Here is a 25,947-nt window from a genome sequence, read left to right as displayed (position 1 = left end):
GTGAATTGGCTATATAAGGCTAGCATTGAATGGAGCATATTTAGCGACCACAATCCCCTAGTTCTGTGGATAAAGAACTGGGCCCCTTGTAAAAATAAGGAAAATGATAATGCAAATAGTATATTGAGGGCTATGGACCAGGGGAGAAGGCTCAGATGGGCCCGGGTGGATGGGGACGCCTTTTATAGATCCTTAATGGAGGACGGTAAGGAAATGATTGGGTTTTTTTTAGACCCCTCACTCGAGGGACCCATGGTGGTTAAAGCCTTTGAGGCAATGGCACGCCTCATCGATGGACTATTAAAATCACCCGTGGCTGGCCCGATGAAATGCTCCCCCAGATGGTTTAATAAAGATTGCTCTAGGGCCCACAATGAACTGAAAGAAAGTTTAAAAAAGGTCCCTAGAGACAAGGGGCACATTGCACAATGCCGGATAGCATATAAAAAGGCCATTAAATTAAGGAAACTGGCTCTCCAATCACAGACATGGGAAAACTTATGGGAGGCTGCTGATAGAAAAGATTCTAGGGCATTTTGGGAAATAATAAACAACCCTTGTTTCCAGGATGCGGCTGCACCGGTAATTGGCACTACCATTCTCTCTGAGCAATGGTTTGACCACTTTAAGGTACTATACAATCATGCTAATGAGCATCCGGTGGGGGGTGAGGTTATTTGCCCATGGATGACAAATGTAGAATTCACGGTAGATGAATTGGTAGTGGGGATTAAAGGGTTGACACAGAATAGGGCCCCTGGCCCGGACGGCATCCCCCCGGATCTCTACTTAAGTGAAGTTGATCTCTGGGCACCTATCCTCACCAGAGTAATAAACACGGCAGTCTCTACAGGCATGCCAAGATCCTGGTCTGCAGCCACGATAGTCCCAATTTTTAAAAAAGGGAAAAAGGATGACCCCCGGTGTTACCGCCCGATTTGCCTAATTGATGTAACGGCTAAAGTATTAGGGAGAGTAGTCCTGAACCGTCTCTTAGACTGGGCGGAGGAACACCATATAATAACCGACCTGCAATATGGTTTTAGAACAGGAAGGTCAACTACAGATCAGTGTCTGAACCTTTATTTATTAACGGCCAAGTATACTATTGCAAGCAATCAATCGATTTACATGGGGTTTATGGACCTCTCATCGGCTTTTGACCACGTCAATAGAGAAAAGCTCTGGAATCTGATGACCAAACTAGGGGTAGAAGAAGGCTTGGTAGTCATTTTAAGAGCACTCCACTGGAACACCTCCGCTAAAGTGCGCTATAATCTGGAGGGTGATACTACAGCTCCCTTCCCTTGCACTAGCGGGGTGCGCCAGGGTTGTATTCTGGCCCCGTTTTTGTTCTCATTATATATAAATGGGCTAGAACAGGCACTATGCAATTTAAATGCAGATACCCCTAGAGTAGGCGCACGAGCAGTTACGGTGTTGTTATATGCTGACGACGCGGTACTTTTAGCCCGAACACCGAAAGGCCTCCAGACCTTGCTGGACGGGTTTGTTAGCTTTATGGCCAGTTTAGATCTATCAGCTAATTTAGCCAAGTCATATGTATTGTTGGCAGGGCTCAAACCATGTAAAAAGTTTTGCTTCAAAATCGGCTCACACATAATGGAACAGGTTAAAACCTTATCCTACCTGGGAGTTTTATTTGATGGGCTTTTAAATTTTAAGTTTTTAATGGAAGGGAGAAGTGCAAAAGTAGTGGCCTCTACGGGGGCCATTATGAGCTATGGACATAGGCTGGGTAGGTGGTCGCCTGAACAGGTCATGCACCTTTATGGCTTAGTTTGCTGCCCCAAAATAATTTATGGGGCTGAAGTTTGGGGTTTCGCAAACCCCTTACAAATTCAAACTGAGGAAAATAAATTTCTTAGGAAGGTCTTACAAATCCCACAAAGTACGTCAGCTTATATCGAACATACTGAACTGGGAAGGGTATACATGGAGGACCTGATTAAAGTCAGACCACTTATGGCCTGACTAAGAATATGGACTAATAGTGAGGCGGGCCTGAGCAGGCAAATAATTAGTGATTGTATGGGTAGAGATAAGGGGATGGACATCCCATGGTTGAACTATGTAAAGGGTGTTCTAACTAGATTAGACTGTAAGAACCTTTTTACCGAACCCACGACAATCACCACTGAGGATAAAACCAGTATTAAAAGAATTTTTTTGGCAAAGGAGTCTGCTCGCAGAGCCGCCGCAGAAGAAAGCAAGTCTACCGTCCGTAGTTTTAGTCTAGTTAAGTCAGTAGAAGGCATGGAACCCTATCTTGCCTTATTATACAATGCACAAGATAGATTTTTAATTACTCATTTTAGGCTCAACCTTTTACATCACCTTTTGGCTGATCTGCCTGGTTTTACGGCCATGGTTGAGCAGAAGGGTACCTGCGGCTGCGACAATAAGTCTCCGCAGGATACCCTTCATTTTGTACTTCTCTGCCCTTTTTATTCAGTTCCCAGACGCCGTTTTTTAGTAACGTTCTTAAAACAAATGAAATTTAGACATGCCAAAGTTGCTCTTCTACATTTACAAAAGGTTGGGAATCCATTGACGCTAGCTTGTATTATGAATTTTATTAGAGTTGCAATAAGATTGAGACACACTAGAGGGCTACTTTGAAGGCCTTGATGTAAATGGCCCCCTTTATGTCAATGTAATATGAATTGTATTGAATTGTTTTTAATTGTAATATTGTACTTTTATGATATTTTTTAAATATCGAATAAAGGATTTTGATGATGACCCACTTATACATTTTTATAGAGAAAGATCAATATGTTGGTGGAGCTTAAATCCCTGTTTCATTAGGGATTCTGGAAGGTCTTTTTGTGCTGATAATAAAAGATCTGGCAACAGCTACCCTGTCACAATTAAACTACAAATAGTTGATTTTTATTCCAAATTGATTGCTGTGGGGTTGAAGATGAGGGCAATATTACTTCACTGTAAAAAATGTGTTTTTCCCAAATGAACTGGAGCATGCAGGCATCAGGATTCCAAATTCCTTGATCACGGGCTGATTTGTATGTGTCTGAGTGGATTTCAACATTCTGCTGACAGGATGTTAACATGGCTATGAGAAGAACATATGACTGATAACAATGGATTATCTTTCTATAACAGCTGAATCTGTGAAAGAGAAGGTGGCTTAAAAATTTATGTAAATGACACACATCTCCAACGTTTGCTCTATAAATGTAGCACTGAAAATATTTACACATGCTCCTCAGAAAAGTATTTTCAAGAGTTATAGTGCAATTACTAAATTGTTCGCCAACCAACCAATTGCAGAATAAACAAAGACGAGTGATAAATATCATCTGACGTTACTTAAAAACATATTGAACGTGTACCAATCTACGAGAAGATGCACCTTTATGGAGTCTCATCTTTTGAAACAGGAAAATGATAAACTCCCTATTGGGAAGGAATTCAGGAATGGGGCCTCAGGTTGGACACAGCAAAACCAAAGGGGATGATGGACGGAGTGTTGAACAAGGCAAGCACTCACCCCCAGTCAACTGATCTGGGTTTAATCCATCATCATTCTTTCGCTCACTCTGCCACCCCAGTTCAGACATGGCCATATGCAAATCAGTCTGACCCTGTGCCTCATGGGAACAGTCCAGCCCAAACTGCCAAACCATGTCTTCCCTGGACCGTAAACAAGCATCCTGAGACCGGTTTCTGGGTAACACCCTTCATCAGCCAGGCTAGTTTGAATCCAGTGGCAAAGTGAGCAAGGGACCCATGTCTGGGCCTACGCTTCCAACTTAGGGTGAACAAAGCAAACACAAGGAGATGATGGACGGAGCACTGAAACTTTTCAGACACTCACCCCCAGTCACAGATCAGGTTTGAATCCATCATCATTCTTTAGCTCACTTCGCCACCTCAGTTCACACCCAGCTATATCCAAATCAGTCTTGAACCTGTGCCTCATGGAAACAGTCCAGCCCGAACTGCCAAGCCAGGTCTTACCTGAACTGGAATCAAACATTCTCGGACCGGTTTCTGGGTAACACCCTTCATCAACCAGGGTAACTTGAATCCAGTGGCAGTGCGAGCAAGGAACCCACGTTTGGGCATACCCTGCCAACTTGGGGTGAACAAAGCAAACACGAGGAAATGATGGACGGAGCACTGAAACATTTTTCAGACGCTCACCCCCAGCCACAGATCTTGGTTGAATCCATCATCATTCCTTAGCTCAGTTCGCCACCTCAGTTCAGACCCAGCTATATGCAAATCAGTCTTGACCCTGGCCTCATGAGAACAGTCCTGCCTGAACTGCCAAGCCAGGTCTTCCCTGAACCGGAATCATGCATCCTGGGACTGGATCCTGGGTAACACCCTTCATTAGCCAGTCTAGCTTGAATCCAGTTAGCAAGGGTCAAATTTCTGGACATACCCTGCCAACTTAGGGCGAACAAAGCAAACACAAGGAGATGATGGACGGAGCACTGAAACTTTTCTGACACTCAGCCCCAGTCACAGATCTGGGTTGAATCCATCATCATTCTTTAGCTTACTTCGCCACCTCAGTTCAGACCCAGCTATATGCAAATCAGTCTTGACCCTGTGCCTCATGGGAACAGTCCAGGCTGAATTGCCAAGCCAGGTCTTCCCAAAACTGGAATCAAGCATCCTGGGACCGGCTTGATTCCATTCCAGGGAGGACCTGGCCTGGCAGTTTGGGCTGGACTGTTCCCATTGGGCGCAGGGTCAAGACTGATTTGCATATGATTGGGTCCAAACTGGAATGGCATGGTGAGCAAAAAAACGATGGATTTAGGCCCAGGAGGGGTGAATGTATGACATTGTTCTGCATTCCGTCCATCATTTGTTCTTTTTGCATTTGTCACACCGAGTGAGACGGGTATGCCCAGTCGTGGGTCCTTTGCACTCGATATCACTGGAGTCAAGCTCTCCTGGCTGATGAGGGCTGAAGCCGGTGCTAGGATGCTTGATTCCAGTCCAGGGAGGACCTGGCCTGGCAGTTCAGACTGGACTGTTTCCATTGGGTGCAGGGTCAAGACTGATTTGCATATGGGTGGGTCCAAACTGGAATGGGATGGTGAGCAAAAAAACGATGGATTTAGGCCCAGATCTCTGTACTGAGGTGAATGTATGACATTTTTCTGCATCCTGTCCATCAATTGTTCTTTTTGCATTTGTCACCTCGAGTGGGACGGGTATGCCCAGACGTGGGTCTCGTGCTCTTCATGCTACTGGAGTCAAGCTTTCCTGGCTGATGAGGGCTAAAAGCCTGAAACGGGTCCTAGGATGCTTGATTCCAGTCCAGCGAAGACCTGGCCTGGCAGTTCAGGCTGGACTGTTTCCATTGGGCGCGGGGTCAAGTTAGATTTGCATATGGCTGGGTCCCAACTGGAAGGGCATGGTGAGCAAGAAAACGATGGATTTAGGCCCAGATCTCTGTACTGCGGTGAATATATGACATTATTCTGCATTCTGTCCATCAATTGTTCTTTTTGCATTTGTCACCCCAAGTGGGACGGGTATGCCCAGACGTGTGTCCTGTGCTCTCCATGCCACTGGAGTCAAGCTATCCTCGCTGATGAGGGCTGAAAGCCCGAAACCGGTCCTAGGATGCTTGATTCCAGTCCAGGGAGAACCTGGCCTGGCAGTTGGGCTGGACTGTTCCCATTGGGTGCAGGATCAAGACTTATTTGCATATGGCTGGACCCAAACTGGAATGGGATGGTGAGCAAGAAGAGAATGGATTTAGGCGCAGATCTCTGTACTGGGGTGAATGTATGACATTGTTCTGCATTCTGTCCATCAATTGTTCTTTTTGCATTTGTCACCCCGAGTGGGATGGGTATGGCCAGACGTGGGTCCCGTGCTCTCCATGCCACTTGAGTCAAGCTATCATGGCTGATGAGGGCTGAAAGCCCAAAACCAGTCCTAGGATGCTTGATTCCAGTCCGGGAAGGACCTGGTCTGGCAGTTTGGGCTGGACTGCTCCCATTGGGCGCAGGGTCAAGACTGATTTGCATATGGCTGGGTCCAAACTGGAATGGCACGGTGAGCAAAAAAACAATGGATTTATGCCCAGATCTCTGTACTGGGGTGAATGTATGAAATTGTTCTGCATTCTGTCTATCAATTGTTGCTTTTGGCACCCCGAGTGGGACAGGTATGCCCGGACATGGGTCCCATGCTCTCCATACCACTGGAGTCAAGCTATTCTGGCTGATGAGGGCTGAAAGCCCAAAACCAGTCCTAGGATGCTTGATTCCAGTCCAGAGAGGACCTGGCCTGGCAGTTCGGGCTGTACTGTGCCCATTGGGCTCAGGGTCAAGACTGACTTTCATATGACTGGGTTCAAACTGGAATGGCATGGTGAGCAAAGAAACGATGGATTTAGGCCCAGATCTCTGTACTGGACTGAATGTATGACATTGTTCTGCATTCTGTCCATCAATTGTTCTTTTTGCATTTGTCACCCCTAGCGGGACGGGTATGCCCAGACGTGGGTCCCGTGCTCTCCATGCCACTGGAGTCAAACTATCCTGGCTGATGAGGGCTGAAAGCCAGAAACCGGTCCTAGGATGCTTGATTCCAGTCCAGGGAGGACCTGGCCTGGCAGTTCGGGCTGTACTTTTCCCATTAGGCGCAGGGTCAAGACTGATTTGCATATGTGTGGGTCCAAACTGGAATGGCATGGTGAGCAAAAAAAACGATGGATTTAGGCCCATATCTCTGTACTGGGGTGAATGTATGACATTATTCTGCATTCTGTCCATCATCTGTTCTTTTTGATAATTAAAGGGAACAAATACAGAGAAGTCCCATTACAAATGAAATATCCTTTTTTTATTTATAACCCTATTTAGTGTCAAGACAAGGACTTTGCAGGCCCTTTAAACAACACATGGCTGGCATTTTTCTTTTGGCAACCCTACTTTATATTTCTTTTCATGAAATGCATTCTCACACTAGAGCAGTAAATGTAAAATACAAATGTAAGGGGGCCCAGGGTGTACTGGAACCAGAAAAAAAAACCCTGGTACAAAGATATGTAAATAAGCAAATGATCTTTAAAGACCTGTGAAAAACTCGGGCGTGCTGGAGATAAGACTCCAGACTCTGCCCAGCCGAGCATACAGCAGCTCAAGTTGTAGCAGCCTGGGCTGAGATACACAACGGGGGGGGCTGAGGCCCTTTTAGCCCTATGGGCGTTGCATGCCTGGTGCTCAACGACGGGCCTGTTGCAATCCAGCCTATTGATTCAACTTTGACTTTGGTGTCGGTGCTTAATATGAGCTGGTGGTTTCCAGTGCTCCGCAATGACACTTAATTGTCAACACCGGCACTCATAGCAGCTACCACGTGGTGGCACTGTTTGCATAATTTTGAGATGAGCAGTATGAAAATTGTTTATTAATTCAATATACAATTAAACAACCAATGCCTGTTGCTTTGGGGGTGTAGAACAATCTGAATCGTCACACTCGTAGCAATGTGATGGTCAGAAGTTGTGTAGGTACTGTATTTGGCGTTACTAGCAGTGGCAATTGCTGGTGCAACCGGCAGTGCACTCCTGATAAAGGCCATGGCATTTAAAAAAAATGTTTTTTACAAACTAAGCACTGGGTGTCAATGTTAGAGCGTCCTGATCAATGGGTCATAAGAGCTGCACACTGGCCTGGGGACTTGATAATATTAGGCAATTTCAATTGTATTATGAACTATGAGCTAAATACAACAATCCGATCTGCAAATCTCCATATTATCATAATTAGGCATTCTATTAAAGACCTAGCTCAGGTCCAGGATTTTGTTAATGCAGGGAGGAAATGTATCCTAGATAGCCTGGTGTACACCTATTGGGACTCCATTTCTGGACACTGTGTCCTCTCCGCCATAAAACTTCACCTTCTCAGGAGGTTGAGGAATGAAATTATATCACTCAGTTCTCCTATATGACTGGTATGATTACAGGAGCCAGAGATCAGGGTCAGATCCCACGCTTTGAATTCCTTGAACTCTGGTCAAAGTGGGCAAAGCGTGCAGCGTGGGCAGAATGGAGTTGCCCCATATCTGACTACCAAGATCTTAATTTTAGGTCTTCAGCTTCAGGCGATATTACTGCGCAGGATGGCCTGCCCAAGGACAATGCAATATGGCAGTGGGGCATTAAAATGGCAAAAAAGAAAAGGTGTTCAACTAATTGCATGCATTATTAAAGCTTGTCTCAAGCTACACAGGAAGCCCATATTTGGCGCATGTGAACCGTCTAAGGATCAAGGAAGCAACACTCCAGATACCTGGTAGTATCCAAACATTGATATGCAAACACCGCCTCAATCAACATATTTCTTTAATAAACTCAGATACTAAAATATATGCCAAATACTGGCTACCCAACTTACTGCGTATAGACCTGGTATGCCCACAACATGGGTTAATCCCCATTAGAGATGCCACTAACCATATAAACACTGCTATTGCTTTATTTGACACAACTAACACTCTTAGGAGACAGGTCAGTATGATCCTCAAAGGTGCTGAAAAGGCGTTTGATCAGGTTTCTTGGGTATATCTTATCATGGTTATCAGCGATAAATTTATGAATTGTGTACACAGCCTCAACCGGAACCCAAAGGCTAGACTGGTTTTAGATGGACGTAGCTCTCTCCCATTTCGAATATGTAAGGATACACAGCAGTGCAGATTATCTTCTCTATTGTTTGCCCTGTATAATAAGCCTTATCTAAAACAACTGAGTAATAATCCCTGGATTTCACTGGTACTACTGAACGGGGCGGAAATCAAAACAAGTGGACCCATTCCAAGCTACTGATCAAATTTTATTGAGGGTGAGAGTTTTAGGCCTATTTCTGGATAAAGGGGCTGATTGCAAGTTTGGTGGACAGGTTTACTCCGTCACAAACATGATGGATATCCCGTCTTCCAAATTACAATTCTATTATATCCTATGGAACTTGGAATACGATCAACGGAATATCCATCACGTTTGTGATGGAGTATCCCATCCACAAAAATCCAAATCAGGTCCATAGAATCAATTTATCAAAAACACAAACATTACTTAATTTCACAACTGATAAAAAGTTTCAGGGGTAGTCCTAGTAACTTAAATAGGTTTAACTTAGAGGCAATGTGCAGAATGTTTTAGCAATACAAAAATAGTATTAAAGTGAAAACACAACACAAACCAATTCAGCCACATAGAGTACATGTTTGTAAATAAAACGACACCAACACAAACGTAATCCAATCAGTAGAGCTGGAGTTATAAATTTGTGGAGTTTTTAGCACTTTAAAGATCAAAGCATCAACCGCGTGAGACCGAGGCAAAGTCAAGAGTTAAGGCCGACCACAATGGAGCACCTATTGGATACACAAGGTGGGTTGTGCCTGGTCTCAGCTTACCTTTGGATTTAGAAGAAATTGTGAAGAAAAGTTCCTGAGAAGGTAGTGTTCAGCGGGACAAAGCAGCAACAGGGTATCTGAGGAGAAGGCAGTGGCGTTGGGAGCCACTGAACGGAGTCTTGGATGAAGATTTTTACTTTCAGACTTGGTCACTTTTTGGAAGTTGGAAATCTTCAGCAGGACAAAACTGCAGGTTGTACCCAATGAGGGCTCCACGAGGTTGGATACCTTTGCTGAGAGGTCCCTGCCTGCTGGTTCTCCCAAAGTGCATTGTCGGTCGGTCTGACTTCACAAGAGCTCCCACTATGTTCTTATCTGTAGCCGCAAATTATTTTCATTGAGACCTCTGAGCAACTGTATCCAGACTCATGGAGCCCCCTTCAGCTACGGCTTGCTGCTTCATACTTCTGGAGGTTTTCAACTTGAAAAAAGTTGTCTAAGTTCTAAGGAAAAAAGATTCATTGAGATCGATGGCGACAGGCTCCCCATTGATGATTATGACCTCCTCAGCCTGGAAATCTAGTTTTCTCCCTCTTGGACCTTTTCACGCCATTGTCGACGTTTCCAGCGAGACCTCGTTGAGTGGCTCCCCAGCAACCATGGATCCCACCCGGACATAGCCTGCTGCACTGCCCCAGTAAACTCTACCTTGACCTGCACCTTTCTTTTTTATTTTTTTTTATTTTTTTTATTTATAATTTTTATTCAGCAAAAGCAGATTTCATTATTATTACATGAAAACAAATCCTTTTACAATACAAATACAAAACTGAGACAAATTCATTACAATTTTTTGACTATAACCTTCAATCATAGCCAACCTGTTATTGGTGCCCATAATTGCTCGCCAAATAGCTTCCTTCAATAGCCTTTCAGTTTATATAGAGCCATTTCCATATTATACAAAGCAAGAATCCTAGCCCTCCATTCAAAAAATAGGGGTGGGTCCTGGCTCAACCACTGCGAAGTTATGCAAAGACGCATCACAGCCATGCATAAAAATAAAAAGCCCTTTTGTGGTGCTAACCGTTTGTTAGTTATTATGCCGAATTCGATGCCGAACAATGCCAATCCCACGTTAAGGACTACTGGTATTGCCAAAGAAAATTCAGAAAATGTTGTAAGTCACGCAGGAAGGGGGCTAAAGACGGACATAGAAAAAACATATGTGCGGCATCAGCTGCAATCGCACCACACCGGGGGCACCTATCCCCCCTTCCAGTCTTCCATTTAGCTATCTTAGCGGGAGTATAGTATAAGTCGAAAATCGCCATATAACACTGACTCCTAAAGCTCCCAGTCAACAGTATTGAGTTAGCCATTTCCTGAGCTTCCTGTAGATCTATATTCGAAACCCCAAACCTGTTTTCCCATTTTTGTTCCTGTATTAAAAGGTCGTCTTGCTGCCCCGACTAGCTTCTTGATACATTTGCGCCAACTTACCCCTACGCATTATTACCTCAAGAATGGGTATTCCCTCAAGTGAGCAAGTGCCCTTTATAATAGCTTTGTCTAGAAAGCTCCGCAACTGTAAATATTTGAAAAAGTCACCCTTATCAAGATCAAATTTCTCCCTCAATGAAGCATACGACCTAATTTGACTATGTTCACAGAGATCCCCAATAGTCCCAATACCGGCAACACGCCACTTTCGCGTGACAGAATCCCTTATCTTAAACAATGCACGTGTCTTTTTCCATACAGAAAACGCAGCCATCAGAATTTTAAACCTAGTTTTCTTATAGTAGCTCGGCTCTATAATCCTAACAAATAAATACCGAGCTTCTAGGCCCATAATTAATTCATAAATGGAAGGAGAAGTAGCCGGATCCTGAACAACCCTTTCTCCGGAAATCAAGACCCCAATGTGCTGAAGCAGTGATATATAATAATAAAGACAGAAATTAGGGATAGACCACCCCGCACGACTTCTAGGTAAACAGAGCCATCTCAGGGCTCTTCTCGCCCTTTTATAGCTCCATATAAACCGGGAACACATCCTTTCTATTCTCAAAAATAAAGAGTTGGGAAACCATAACGGAATAGCTCGAAATAAGTATAAGAATTTTGGGAAAATTAACATTTTAATAACATTACTTCTTCCATAGAGTGACAAATGCAAGTGATCTAGTTTCTCCAAGGTTTTATTGGAAGCTATAACAATAGGATCAGCATTTAAGGCAGGGATGTCCTCTACTTTCGCAGAGATTTTAATACCCAGATATACTGCCTCATCGACTATTTTAACATCAGATGGGCATCCCTTGACTGAGTGTAAAATCTGGGTTTTGGCTAAGTTCAATTTATAGCCTGATATCCCTGCAAATTCCTTAGTCATAATCTCGATTCTATTTAAAGCACTAACCACATCCCTTGTGAGGACTGCTAAGTCGTCAGCATAGGCTAATACTTTAACATCATGTTGCTGAGGTTTGACTGGAACAATTAGTGAGTCGTGTTCTAACGGCTCTATATATAGAGCAAAAAGAAAGGGCGAGCAAGGGCACCCCTGTCTGGTGCCCCTGAACACTCTGAGCTCCTCAGATTCCACCCCTGAAACCCGAACTGTGGCAGCTGGTTTCCGATATAAGGCCTGGATAGCCTTCAGAAAATCAGGAGGGAATCCCTTCCATACAAGAACCAACCACAAATAGTCCCAGGAGACCCTGCCGAATGCCTTCTCGGCATCCAACAGGGCCACTCCCATCTGGGAATCCGTCGCCTGTGCCCAGACTAATAGAGATATGACATGACTTATATGGTCAGTAGTACCCCGAGCGGCAATAAAGCCGTGCTGGCGTACTGAAACTATTGAAGTAATGACTCTAGCAATTCTCCTAGCGAGTAGTTTGGAATATATCTTGCTATCAGAATTTATTAGAGATATAGGTCGATATGACCAAAGCTGAAGCCCATCCTTCCCCTTCTTCTTAAAAACCACAATCACCGTTTTAGACCATGAGTCCGGAGGAGAGCCTTCAAAAGCGTGCTGAAATAGATTCATTAGCTCTACCCTCAGCTCCACCCTGAACATAATATAAAACTCCAGTGGAATTTTGTCGGGGCCCATCGCTTTACCACGCGGAAGCGAGAGAAGAGCCGCCTCCACTTCTTCCCATGTAATCGTCTCCGATAAAATATCTTTCTGTACTCCTGGTAGAGAAGAGGACACAATGCCTGCTAAATAACTGTCCGCCTTATCTGTTTCTTCATTGGAGTATAGATCCTCATAGTAAGCCTGAATGGCTTTCCGAACCCCTTGAGAAGATTCCTGAATTATTCCCTGATTATCTTTAATTTTAGTAATTGTGTTTTGTACCTCTTTTTGACGAAGTCGGTTAGCGAGAATTCTGCCAGTCTGCTCCCCATACTCATAGCACTCCCTTTTATGGAGCTAGAATTTAGCAGCAGCCTCATCAGCAAACTGCTGATAAACTACAGATTTTTTAATAGCGAGCTTTCTCAACACCTGATTCAGATCTGCTCCTTCTTTTACTTTTTTGTCCAACTCACGTTCCACAATACTAAGATCCAAGATACACTTTTCCATGATTTTCTTCATATTTTTGTGCTTTTGTGCAGCGAAGCTCAGGGTCACACCCCTGAGTCCCGCCTTAAAAGCGTTCCAAACCATCCCTCCTGCAGCGGAGTTCCTGTTTATCTGAAAAAAAGCAGGACATCCAATCCCTAATACGGTTGCAATACTCCAAATCTAGCAGCAGTTTTCTATCAAAGGTCCACTCAGAATTACGGGGGGTAAATGTGTCAAACTCAATCTCTAAAATTAAAGGGTTATGGTCAGAAATAAACATTGGCAAAATAAATATAGACACCTTACCCAGCATAGAGTAAGAGACAAGGAAATAATCCAGTCGGACCAGCTTTTTGTGAGGGGCTGAAAAGAACGTATGACCTGACTGACCAGCATTTTTCTTAAGGATTTTTCACTCCGAAGGTAAAGTGAGACCAGACCCAATCCTCCTTGTGTTTCCACCCTGTGCCCTATCGAGGTCAGCCTCAACTTTTGACTTTGCCCTGGTCTCGATCAACCAGATACCCGCGGCTGGCGTTTTGATCTTTTAGGTGCTAGAATTCACTTAGAACTTTAAGAAAATCATAACTCTGGTTCTATTCATTGCATTTAGTTCTTTTTGGTGTCATTTTATTTATGAAAATGTTTTCTATTTTTCTAAATTGGTGTGAGATTCATCTTGAGTAGTGTTTTTCACTTTAATACTGTTTGTGTGCTGCATACATACTTTATACATTGCCTCTGAGGTAAGCCTGACTGCATTGGTGCCATGCTACTGGAGAGTTAAGCATAGTTTAATTTAATATCACAATTCACTAAATTCACTTCAAAGTTACTGTAGCCAGAAAGGACAAAACAGGCTCAAATGTACTCCAGCCAAGCATTGAGTAAGACAAGCACCACACATTGCCACTCATGGGTACAACACACTCCCATAGAAGATAATGGAGGCCCAAAATAACAATAGGGAAAAATAGGAACATTTATATTTAACAATTACCAATTTTTGTGAAAAATATTCAAATTATAGTATATTTTTAAAAAACGTTTCCCATAGACCACTGCTTACTCTTGAAAAATTAAACTAAAACATTTCATTTTCTTTTTAGAAATGCATCTCGTTTTTCTTTTCAGTAAAATTGGCTGTATTGAAAAAAAGATTGCTTTATTAAAAATCAAATACAGGTATGATGGTCTGCTGACCCCAGCAGGTTACCATCCCTGTGATGTCTGCAATTCCGAGTGGGTTGCGTATTTTGACCTACCTCATTAATATTCATAAGGTAGGTCAATTTGCAATCCACTAGAAATCACTATTTTAAAAATAAAATTGTCATACATTAAGAATTTTCAATTTCAAAATTGCAATTTGTTAAGAATCACATTTTGGAAATTACAGTTCTTAATGTTGAGACAACTGGCCCAATATTCTTAACTTTTGTATTCTGTCCCACAATATTTTTGACATCATGATATTTTTGACACAATATGTGTGTCTCATGATATTTTGTAAACAATATTTTGGCAAAATATTGTTAAAATACTGCCTTCAATGTATTTTCAGGCCACTGGTTCTTTCCAGAGGATCACTTCTGACAACATAGGCAGCTCATAGGCAAGTTAACCTCCATGCTTGCATGACACTAAGGGGCCGATTCCGATTCGGGTCGGAAGGGCACCGAACGCGATCCGACCGGAAAAACTACGCACCGTACGCGTGGTTTTTGCCCGACTCGTACAGTTGTACGAGCGAGCAAGTAAGATGCGAGCTACATGGAATTCACCGACCGACTAATTTCCAGGGTCCGAACCGCGGGGTGGGCACACGCATATAGAATAAATTTAAAATGCCGCAATCGCGGGGTGGGCACCCGCAATTAATAAAAAGTAATTGGCAGCATAACCAGCGGAGTGGGCTCCCGCTCGGTCCCGTATCACGGGGAATCCCTACCACGGGGGTTCCCTCCGACAGGGGCTGTAGCTCGGCGCTGCGAAGCCCACGCTCTCCCTCAGCTGGGCCAGTTTAAAAAGCAGAATACAGCGCTCAGGCGCTGGAGGACTATAGCAAAGCCTTGGCAAAAGCAATAATAAAGAGCCAAAGGTCCCAGCAGTCCTGGAGGCATCAGGGGGGCAAGGTAGGGCCCAGGGGCCAGCACACAGTACCCTCCAGCAGGGAGGCAGCCCCCATGGCGGTCCCTTCTGGGCCCCACCAGCCACACGCCCCTGGTAGATTCAAGACAGAGCAAGAACATTTTCATGGGGTCACAGCCCCTCTTTTATACACCAAATCCCTTTGTTCTGGGTTCAGGGTGAGGGGGAAAACCAGTCGCAGCTGGTTGGGGAGCACCCTTGATGTGCTCAGCCCCTCACTCTATTCACTGGCAGGGCTAGGGTCATCAGTCGCACCACAGGGGGCGGAGCCAGCATTGTGTGGGGAAAACCCTGCCCTATTCAGGTCCAAGGTGCACTCCTCCCCAGCCATCAGCATGCTAATCTCACACTCACCACTGGGGCAGACCCAACCAGACTCCTGGAGCCAGGCCCACCAGCCAGCTCCAGCCAATCACACGCCAGACACACTGCACACAGAAGTGCCCACTTCTAGAAGTGGCACTTCCACACTAGGTACATGCACGCCGCACACATCATCGCGCAGCATTCAATCACACGAGTCCGCACATACCAAACTCGGGCCTGCACACCCCACGCATCAGGAACTACTAGGGACACATACATTCCCCATGCATTCCTATGGGAGGGCAGGCCTATCTCACCACATGCACTCAGAGCGCGCACGTACTTTACCCTGGGACACAGGGAAAGTGCGCAGAAACCAAAAATCACCACACCAAGTCACCAATAAAAAGCAAAAAGTTCAGGGGTGAACCTGCCAGAAGGGCCAAGTCCAACACCACATAATGAATATATATACATAAAATAAATGTTCCTTACAGTTTTAAAGCTCTTGTTCTTAATACAACTTCTGTGATGATAATGAAATGCATAATGAGATAGATGTTGCTTCATGTTAGAACTGGGGGTCTCTAGTTGGCAGAGGTAGGTACCTTTGACCAAATAGGGACCCTTACTTCTAAATCAGGGAAAGGAGATTACACTACTGTATAACCCCTGCTCATCCCCTTGGTAGCTTGGCGCGAGCAGACAGGCCTATCTCAGAGGCAGTGTGTTAAGTATTTGTGAACACATACAGTAATACAGTGAAAAAACTACAGAGGGACACCCCACAGGTTTTATAAAAATAAGTATTCTTTATGTAGACTTAACAAAAGACCACAAACGACAAAAATCCACAAAACTGTACTCAAAATAGACTTAAAGATGGTAGAAGTCACTTAGTTCAAGTTGATGAACTTTACTAAAAGATGTATTTTATCATTCTGAGTTCAGGCATACTAAACTCAAATTTCTACCATGTTCCCTGGGTCAGTTAGGATTATAAGGTGTTATAATCAAACTGACCATTCTGGCCTATGGGGACGGGTAGCCTTGCAACAGTGAAAAACGAAAATGGCTGTGATTCACTATTAGGACATGCCACACACACCAGGGCATGTCCTACCCTATACTTACAATGCACTCTGCCCTTGGGCTTACCTTAGGGGTGTCTGATATGAAGAAAAGGGAATGTTTAGGGACTGGCAAGTGGGTGCACTTACCAAGTCAACATGGCAGTACTAGACTGCACACAGGCTCTGCAATGGCAGGCCTGATACACACTTTAGAGGCTGCTTCTGTGGGTGGCACAACCAGTGCTGCATGCCCACTAGCAGAATTTGATTTACAGGCCCCGGGCACACATGGTGCACTGTACTAGGGTCTGACAAGTAAATCAAATAATCCAATCACTAATCAATACATGAATTTACAATACAGAACATATGCACTTTAGCGCTGATCAGCAGTGGTAAAGTGCCCAGAGTCATAAAACAGCCAACAACAGGTCAGAAAAAATACAGGAGGAAGGCAAAAAGTTCAGGGATGACCCTGCAAAAAGGGCCAAGTCCAACACTTCACATTTGCTTCACATGGAGTTACATCATCAACACAGGGGGTCGATTCCGATCCTGTATTTTTTTTTCACATACGACTCGTATCCGTATTTTATTTCCGTATGAATCGTACAAGTCACGTCCGACCCGTGAAGTACGATTCGTACGGGAAAAAGTACATACGCATCGGCCCGATCCGTACGAATCGTAGCGTGAAAAGTTGTACGAGACGGACCCGGACACTTTTCCGTACGAACCGTAAAAAGACAGTCCGAGCATACAAGTACGATCCGGACCGGCTTTCCGATTTACGATTCGTACGGAAAACGTCCTGTACACGGGGAATGACTTGTACAAATGCAATTTCGGTGTACGCACCGTACATAGCAATGGCCGTGTACGCACCGTACATACGCAATGTCAGTGTACACACCGTACATAGCAATGGCGGTGTACGCATCGTACATAGCAATGGTGGTGTACGCACCGTACATACGCAATGTCGATGTACGCACCGTACATAGCAATGGCAGTGTACGCACCGTACATAGCAATGGCGGTGTACGCACCGTACATAGCAATGGCGGTGTGCGCACCATTCATACGCAATGTCGGTGTACGCACCGTACATAGCAATGGCGGTGTATGCACCGTACATACGCAATGTCGGTGTACGCACCGTACATAGCAATGGCGGTGTACGCACCGTACATAGCAATGGCGGTGTACGCACCGTACATAGCAATGGTGGTGTATGCACCGTACCTAGCAATGGCGGTGTACGCACTGTACATAGCAGTGGCGGTGTACGCACCGTACATATGCAATGGCGGTGTACGCACCGTACCTAGCAATGGCGGTGTACGCACCGTACATATGCAATGGCAGTAAAACAAAAGAACTACGGCTGACTACTGGTTTAGCACTTAAAATCCCAAAGTCTCAAGATGGTATATGTTCCTGTGCACAAGTCTTCCGGAGTTCGCCGTAGAACAACTCCACTGGGGGCCAGATGAGGAGAACAAAAGCAAACGAGGAAGGTGCACCAATGAAAAAAGTCCAAATCCAAGCAGGTATCCTTTAGTATTTCCTTTTTATTTCCTTCTAGTATAGAAAGACAAGAACCAGCCAACGCGTTTCGTTCCACAACGGAACTTCTTCAAGGCAAAAATCGAGTCTATGTAGCAATGGAGGATGAAATGCAATGTAACACGATTCCATGTGCATAAAAAGTTCCTAAAAACGACAATCCACTGTGTAAAAAATAATCGACATAAGAAGAATATATATCAGACACAAACGTATAGAGAGTAATCCCTTGAATATTTCATTATGTTACTCCATAATAAGAGTGCAATTGATAGGGTTCCAATGATCTTGTAAGTCCCGTAAATACAAAGCTCCAGGAAAGGCACCAGTAAGCGACCTGCAATGGCGGTGTACGCACCGTACCTAGCAATGGCGGTGTACGCACTGTACATATGCAATGGCGGTGTACGCACCGTACATAGCAATGGCCGTGTACGGACCGTACATACACAACGCATGGGGGGTGTGTGCCTGTACGACTGGTACCCCTGTACCCTACTGAACCACGGACACTATAAAACAGCACAAGGAGGGTCTATTCGACTCGCACAACACCACAAAACACGTCTACTAAAAATGGAAATGACTGACCTGGACACATTCAAACAGGCAAACAGAGGGGCAAACTCTCAACCACCCCTTATAACACACCCACCAAAAATTCAAACTGAGGCCCACCCACAAATGGACCAATAAAAAGGGCCCACACACACAAACCATGAGCCTTTGCAACAGACTCACTGCAGCTAGAGAGCACACACCAACAACTGCTCCCATCCACCTTAACATATACACCGTCAGACAACCTCCTTCACACATACCCCCTCTACACATTCACACCCACACCTTCACATTCAGACCCACACACCCACGACCATCCACACCCTCACCCCACACCATGCCCACAGACAAGAATCCAAAGTTCACAAGGGAGGAGCTGGAGATCCTTGTCAATGAAGTAATCAGAGTCGAGCCACAGCTGTTTGGAACATTGGTCAGACAGACCAGCATAGCAGAAAAATCACACCTGTGGCAGAGGATCATTGATAGGGTGAATGCTGTTGCACCCATCAGAAGGACCGGGAATGAATGCCAAGCCAAGTGGTACGATCTGCGGAGGGCGGTCAAGCGCAAAATGAATGATGACTACGCCCAGATCAACATCACTGGAGGTGGTGCGCCCCGCAGACCAGTACATTACCATCCCTGGGAGGAGAAGGTGATGGCCCTGCTTCCGCCGGTGGGAGTACATGGACTGCAAGGACTTCCAGAGCTTGGTGAGTACACAAACAACTTACGTAATATGGGGGTAATGGCATCCATACCCCGACTACACAAAATGCACGTAACTACCCCCAAGCCCTCACCGGCCAGAACCACACTAAAAAATAACGCTAATGCCACTAACATGTGTATGCTCCATTGAGAAAGCAAGGCCATGCTATGTCCCATGCTACATGAAGTAGCAACCCAAGAATGGATGTCCGGTATGCTGGGAGGGTGGGTGGCACACAACACATTGTTGAACTCCAAATCAGACACAATTGCCCTCATCCCATATGGCCCAGGTACATACCCATGCACCATGCACAATGCACAGGGATTGGGAAAGTACTGACAAGATAGCTCACACTCGGCCCGGGTGTAGGCAGCACAAGGCCCTCCTGTGACCAGTGCAAACACAAACACCAAGACAACAAGGTCAGATATCTAGGACAGGAACTCACACTCACTGTCATGGCAGCATGCTCCATGGGGGGACAGCTACATCACCTGGGAGCCCCACTGCCAAATCACACTACACCCACCAGCAGGCCCTGTCACACACACGCCTTACACAAGCAGACACCCCGGGACAGGCAATGGATTTACACACTGTCACAATGGACATGTAACACAACAACACCAATGCATAGCCAAAGAAGCATCCAAGCCAAAAATCTACATGTCAAAGACTCAGGAGAACATATCAAACTGTCCCCGCAACATACCCATCCACAAGTGAACATTGAGGAGAATGCTAGGCACATACAACTACCTGGAGGAACAGTCCCAACTAGAATGTGTATGATTGGCGAGGTGGGAGAACTATCTCCTGCATGTCAAAGACTCAGGAGAACATATCAAACTGTCCCCCGCAACATACCCATCCACAAGTGAACATTGAGGAGAATGCTAGGCACATACAACTACCTGGATGAACAGTGCCAACTAGAATGTGTATGATACAAGCATGTTGCATGAAACAGCATTAACATTGTCTGTCTCTCACTTTGGATTCTATGGTCCCTGCATTGCACCTTTTTCAGTGCACAAATCACGCCCCAGACCTATAATTAAATAATTAATACGTGAAATTTTATGTTGCAGTCATTTAGCATGAGTCCACAACATACGTGTGGGGATATGTCAAAGTATGCCTCAGTTTGGAACTAACTCCAGCCATCCATACACTTGGATCTGAGTCCGGTCGAGGACACACATGTGTCTCAATGTATCACCAAATACAGACATGGAGCCCAATACTCACACGTGATGGCCTCAAGCTGCTGAGGGGGGGCTGGCAATACTGCTCAGACAGACCAATTTGGAAGAGTATCATGAAGGTGTAGAGGTCATGGGTCATGTTCATGTGCCTGGGGAGGGAGTCCCAGGTCTGGCGAGGTGGGAGAACTATCTCCTGCATGCAGTCTTTATGTGGATGTGATGAATGGTGGCCAGGGCAAGGTGGGCTGCACGGAGTTGGGCCAACGGGGTGTTGGATGACAGACGTCCAAGGTTTGTTTTGGGTCTGGGGTTGTGGACTGCCTCCTGAGTGTGGGTGAGGAGTCTGAAGGTGATCCTGCAGCAGACAGTGAGCCATTCTAGCTATCTCAGGTGGACGGTGATGTGGCTGGGGCTGGGGATGTTGAAGATGAGGTGTGCGGATGCACCCTGGATGTGGACAACTTCTCCTGCAGTTCTGCTGTTGTTCTACGTAGAGGCCGGTGCTGTAGTTGAGCCGGCTGGTGTCGTTGACCTGGGGGACTGTCTGTCTTGCCTTGTAGTGGATCTATCTGTGGATCATTTGCAGCATGCGGAGGGTGTTGCAGCATGAGGTACAGATGGTGGTGAGTTGCATGGTAATGGTCAGCGATGGATCCATGATGAACACCAGCTTGCGTACGTGGCCACTGGGTGTTGGTGCGGTGCCCAGACCAGTGGGACACAAGGAGTTGACCAAGCCGTAAGGGGACAATCCTCAGATGATGACCTCAGTCCTGTCCAAGTCCAGCCTCAGATGGCTGATGTTCAGCCATTCGTCAACGGATCTCATGCCTTCTTGAAGTTTGGATCTGGCAATGGCTGGCTCTTTGGTAAGTTTGAGGAGCAGCTGGGTGTCAATGGCATACGAGATGATGATGAGGTTGTGTGCGCATGTGATGGTGGAGAGGGGGGTCATGGAGACATTGAAGATCGCCACGCTGAGAGAAGAGCCCTGGGGCATGTGCCACATGACCCCAGGGTACTACATGCTGCAGGGTGGAGGCAGACTCCCTGGGCCTTGCTGGTGTGCTACTTTCTGATTTAATCCTGGGCCCTCCTCTGGATACCAGTGTTGGAGATGTGTGAGCTGACAGTGTGGTAGCACATGGTGTACTATGCCGTTGAGAGGTCAAGGGGGGTGGGCTCACCATTGTTGAGCAGGGCAAAGTTGTCGTTGGTGGTGGAAATGATGACGGTTGCAGTGGTGTGATTACTGTGGAATATGTTCTGGTGCCGGTTGCCTGGAGCTGGTTGCGTGGAACAAATATGTCAGTTGCTTGTTGAGTGTCTTTCGGATGACATTTGCTGGGTAGGGAAGCAGGGTGATGTACCAGGAGATCCTGCGGTACTGCCGTCCGTTGTTTAAGAAGGGCCTGGGTCTCTGCATGCCTCCAGCACCCATGGAATGTGGCCAACTCAAAGGAGACATTCAGGACGCGCTGGATGTGGGCTTCAAGGATGGGGAATGATGTGGTTGAGATGTTGTGTGGGATGGGGCCTGATGGAGAGCCAGAGTGGATGGTGCACATGAGCCAGGTGGTGTACTTGCTGCTGACAGGAGTCAGACCTGAGGGGGGTTTGTCCTGAGGATAATAGTGCTGTCTGCCTCTGTGTGCCAAGGCTGTTGTGTATGGCCATGAGCTAGCAGTGGTACAAAGTTGCAAGGATGTGATCTGCCTTGTAAGTGTGGGGTGTCTTGGATGGAGATCTGCTGTCAGTTCACTCACAATGCTGATGAGCTCCTTGATGTCGTGTGTTTTGGTGTCTCAGCACTATCTGAAGGATCTCCACTTGTCCTTGCTGATGATATGGTGATGGCTGTGTGTGATCTTTTCCAGGCCTGTAAGGTAAATGATGGCTCTTTTTGTTGCAAGGTGTACACAAGAGTCCGGCTACATCGGTAGGAGTCCAGTAGGTCTGCCTTGTCCCAGGTGCCTTAACTATTGTTGTGCCTCACAGGAAAGTCCGTCAATGTGGAAAGATTGTTGAATCAGTTGCTGATCCAGTGCGTGAGGTTTCAGGGTGTTGCGTTGGTGTTGTTTTGAGTGTCTCACACAGCTTGTCTGTGGTGACTTACATCAAGCATCTTTGGGGGATCGTTAGCAGGGTGTGGGGCAGTGTGTTGCTTGTCGGAGACGTCGATTAAAATGTTGATGGACCAATGATGGATGGTGGTGTGGTTCTCCTCCAGCCAGAAGTTACTGGCCCCCAGCCACATGTAGCCTGTGGAGGGGAGGGCGTGCGTGCAGATGTACGTGTTGATGGCTTAGCGCAATTGTGGATGTAGGCCTGGATATCTGTAGATGAGTGTTACTCTGAGGGTTGCCAGGAAGTTGCTGCAAACCCGGATTTGTGACTCTGAGGGTGTATTTGTGAATCAATTGCAATTAATCCTCCGGGATTGTTGGTGCCGTCCCTGCGGGTGATCTTGTATCCGTCTGAGATGGCAATGAAGAAGTCGTGTGCTGAGGATGCTTATGTCCAGGTTACTGTCATGAAGGTGATGTGTGGCCCTGTTGTGTTGAGGAGGTAACAGAGTCCAATGGCGTGCTGGTGGACGGAGCGGGTGTGGAGTAGGAGGCACATGACCTGGTTGTTCTGACAGGGTCTGGTAGGCTGGGCAGCGCTGTGTAGGCAGTTGGAGTTGCACACTCAGCATGCAAAGGTGTTGTGTGTGCGCTTAGGGGTTGCCTGATAGCAGGCGGATGATTGTGTGGAGGACATTGCTTGGAGGTTGGCTGCAGCATGAGCCTGTTGTGTGATGTGGGTCATGCAAAGACCAGAGGCTCGGGCACTGTGCACGTTGCAGGCGCACACGGTCCTGCCTTTGGCACGGCGTTGGCGCAACAGTGGCACAGACAAGCTGCTTGCTGCATTAAGAATGGGTGGAGGGGGGAAGGGAGGAGCATTTTGGAGGCATGTGGGCTGCAGAATCATGGCACTCTGCGGGGCGCTGCCACAGGTGAGGCAGCAGCAGGCAGAAGGGGTGAGAAACTAGGCAAAAAGTAGCACACAATGACAAGGAGTTCAGAAAGGCACAGGAAAGGAAGGATTGTCAGGTAACTCATGGGTCACTACGAGAAAATGTATGACCAATCACCAAAAATGACGGGCACAGGGTCAGGCAACAAAATGTGGAGCTGCGCACAGGAGACACACCATCAGCATGTGTTCACGTTCCGTTGTGTGGAGCAACCTGCACAAATACATACACAACCAGGGACTTCATGCACAATAGATATTATTAGCCATGAAGAACTGCATGCATGTTGCCGAAGTACACATACACATATGCCCAATATTTGACAACTATGCCATAGATGACGCATGCAAACTGGCAAGAGAGCTGCAGTGACAGAGATGAGGCACTTTGGATTGTGCTGAACACCTTTATTCCACATACACACACAAAGGGAAATGCATCCATGTGAACAGACTCACAGGTCAGTTGACAGAACATGTGGGACATACGCTGGACCCCCCCTTCACGACATGGATGATGTAAATCCCAATGAACTGGCACACAAGTCAAGGGGATGAGCCAAACAAATCCTGCTGCACACGGAGAGGCTGCAATTCCCCATAGAGCCTGTTGTTGTGATGTCCCACACTATGTCCACCCGTAGCATCCGCAATGTTTCAGAGGCAAGGTTTACACACATTGATGCCTTCATCAGACGCCACACTCCACTACAGATGACAGTCAAGAAGGGTGACTATCATGTCATGGGAGTGATGCTACATGTTATATGCTCCATGGCGAGAAGACATGTATGCATGGTACCACAACATGCACAGAAGCAGGCCCACACATTCCCAAGCCGTACCACCACCATAAAGCCTTGCTGCTATCCTTACCCAAACTGACATTTCCGCATGTCCGTGCATGGAACACTGATTCAGCACACGTTGCAATCCTCATGCGGAATAGCAGCAGGACAAAGATGACACGAGCAGACCACAGGCGCAAAACCTGGGAATGACAGACACACAAGAAGTCACCTAAAACAATTCTCGCCGCACACAGGGACATTTACAAAACATGAACAATGTTGGACACATGTCAATTTCAAAGAAAGTCTCTCCGCAAAACTGTGTGGCATGACATCATCACTCGAGTGACACATCAAAACACACATCAAAGTCACTTTGCATTCAGTCAGCTGGACACATACATTGCAACACATGCCACTCAATGCTACAAGCTTTCACACTCATACCCAGTGACTCACCATTATGAGAAGAAGTTGCGTATGAGCTGACTCCGGATATCATCCTCCTCCTCCTCCTCATCAATAGCCTCATGAGCAAGCCCTTGATTCTCCACGGGTGGATGTTCCTGCTCAGCCAGATCCAGGATGAGTGTCACTGCCTTCTCAACTGTCATGTTGTGCAGCATGCAGCACACGAGGAAGATTCGGCAGACTTTCTCTGGGGCATTAGGGAGGGACCCGCCTGTCTTGTCCAGGCACCGGAATCGGCTCTTCAGGAGGCCAAACGTCCTCTCAATCACTCGCCTGGTCTGCCCGTGTGCATTGTTGTACCTGTGATCTGCAGCTGTTCTTGGGTTGCGGAGAGGTGTCATTAGCCATGGCATGTTGGGATATCCAGAGTCCCCTACATGGAAACATCATGTAAAAAAGTGGGTCAGGAGATGGCAGAAGTGCCAAAGATACTGCAACACACAGGACAAACAGAGTATACCCACCAACAAGACATGCTCGTTCGTTGTGCAGCCGCAGCATCATTTGTGGCACCTTGCCACGCCTCATGATGTAGGCATCGTGTGCTGATCCTGGAAAACGTGCACAGACATGGCAAATCAGCATGTTAGCAAGACACACCACAAGGGCATTTATCGAGTGGTAATGTTTTCTATTGCGATAGGCTTGTTCCTGTGCCTGTGGTGGTACCAAAGCCACATGTGTACCATCAATGGACCCAATGACATGGGGCATCCCTCCCAGGGCATAGAAATCACCCTTGACATCAGGAGTAGGAAATGTGATGAATTCATCAAGGTGCTCCAACATGGCTTCTAAAACATCACGCAGGACACGGCTGAACATTGTCTGTGACATGCCACCAACATCAGCTATGGTGAATTGAAACGTACCTGTGGCAAAGTAATGTAGGGCTGCCATCACCTTCATTTTTGGGGTCAGCGCAGTAGGATACATGTGTCGCGGTTGGAGGTGTGGTGCCAGGCTGTCGGTCAAGTCCTCAATCAACTGTTGAGTGAATCTGTAACGTCGGATGCAGGCACGTTTCCTCATGGCACCCAAGTCTGGCATTGGTCTTGGGACAGGCGGTGCCCTGCAAGACATTGTTTGTAAGAATGAA

The sequence above is a fragment of the Triturus cristatus genome, chromosome 9, assembly GCF_964204655.1.
Source record: "Triturus cristatus chromosome 9, aTriCri1.1, whole genome shotgun sequence".
Lineage (NCBI taxonomy): Eukaryota > Metazoa > Chordata > Amphibia > Caudata > Salamandridae > Triturus > Triturus cristatus.
Note: the sequence above shows the minus strand (reverse complement) of the source record.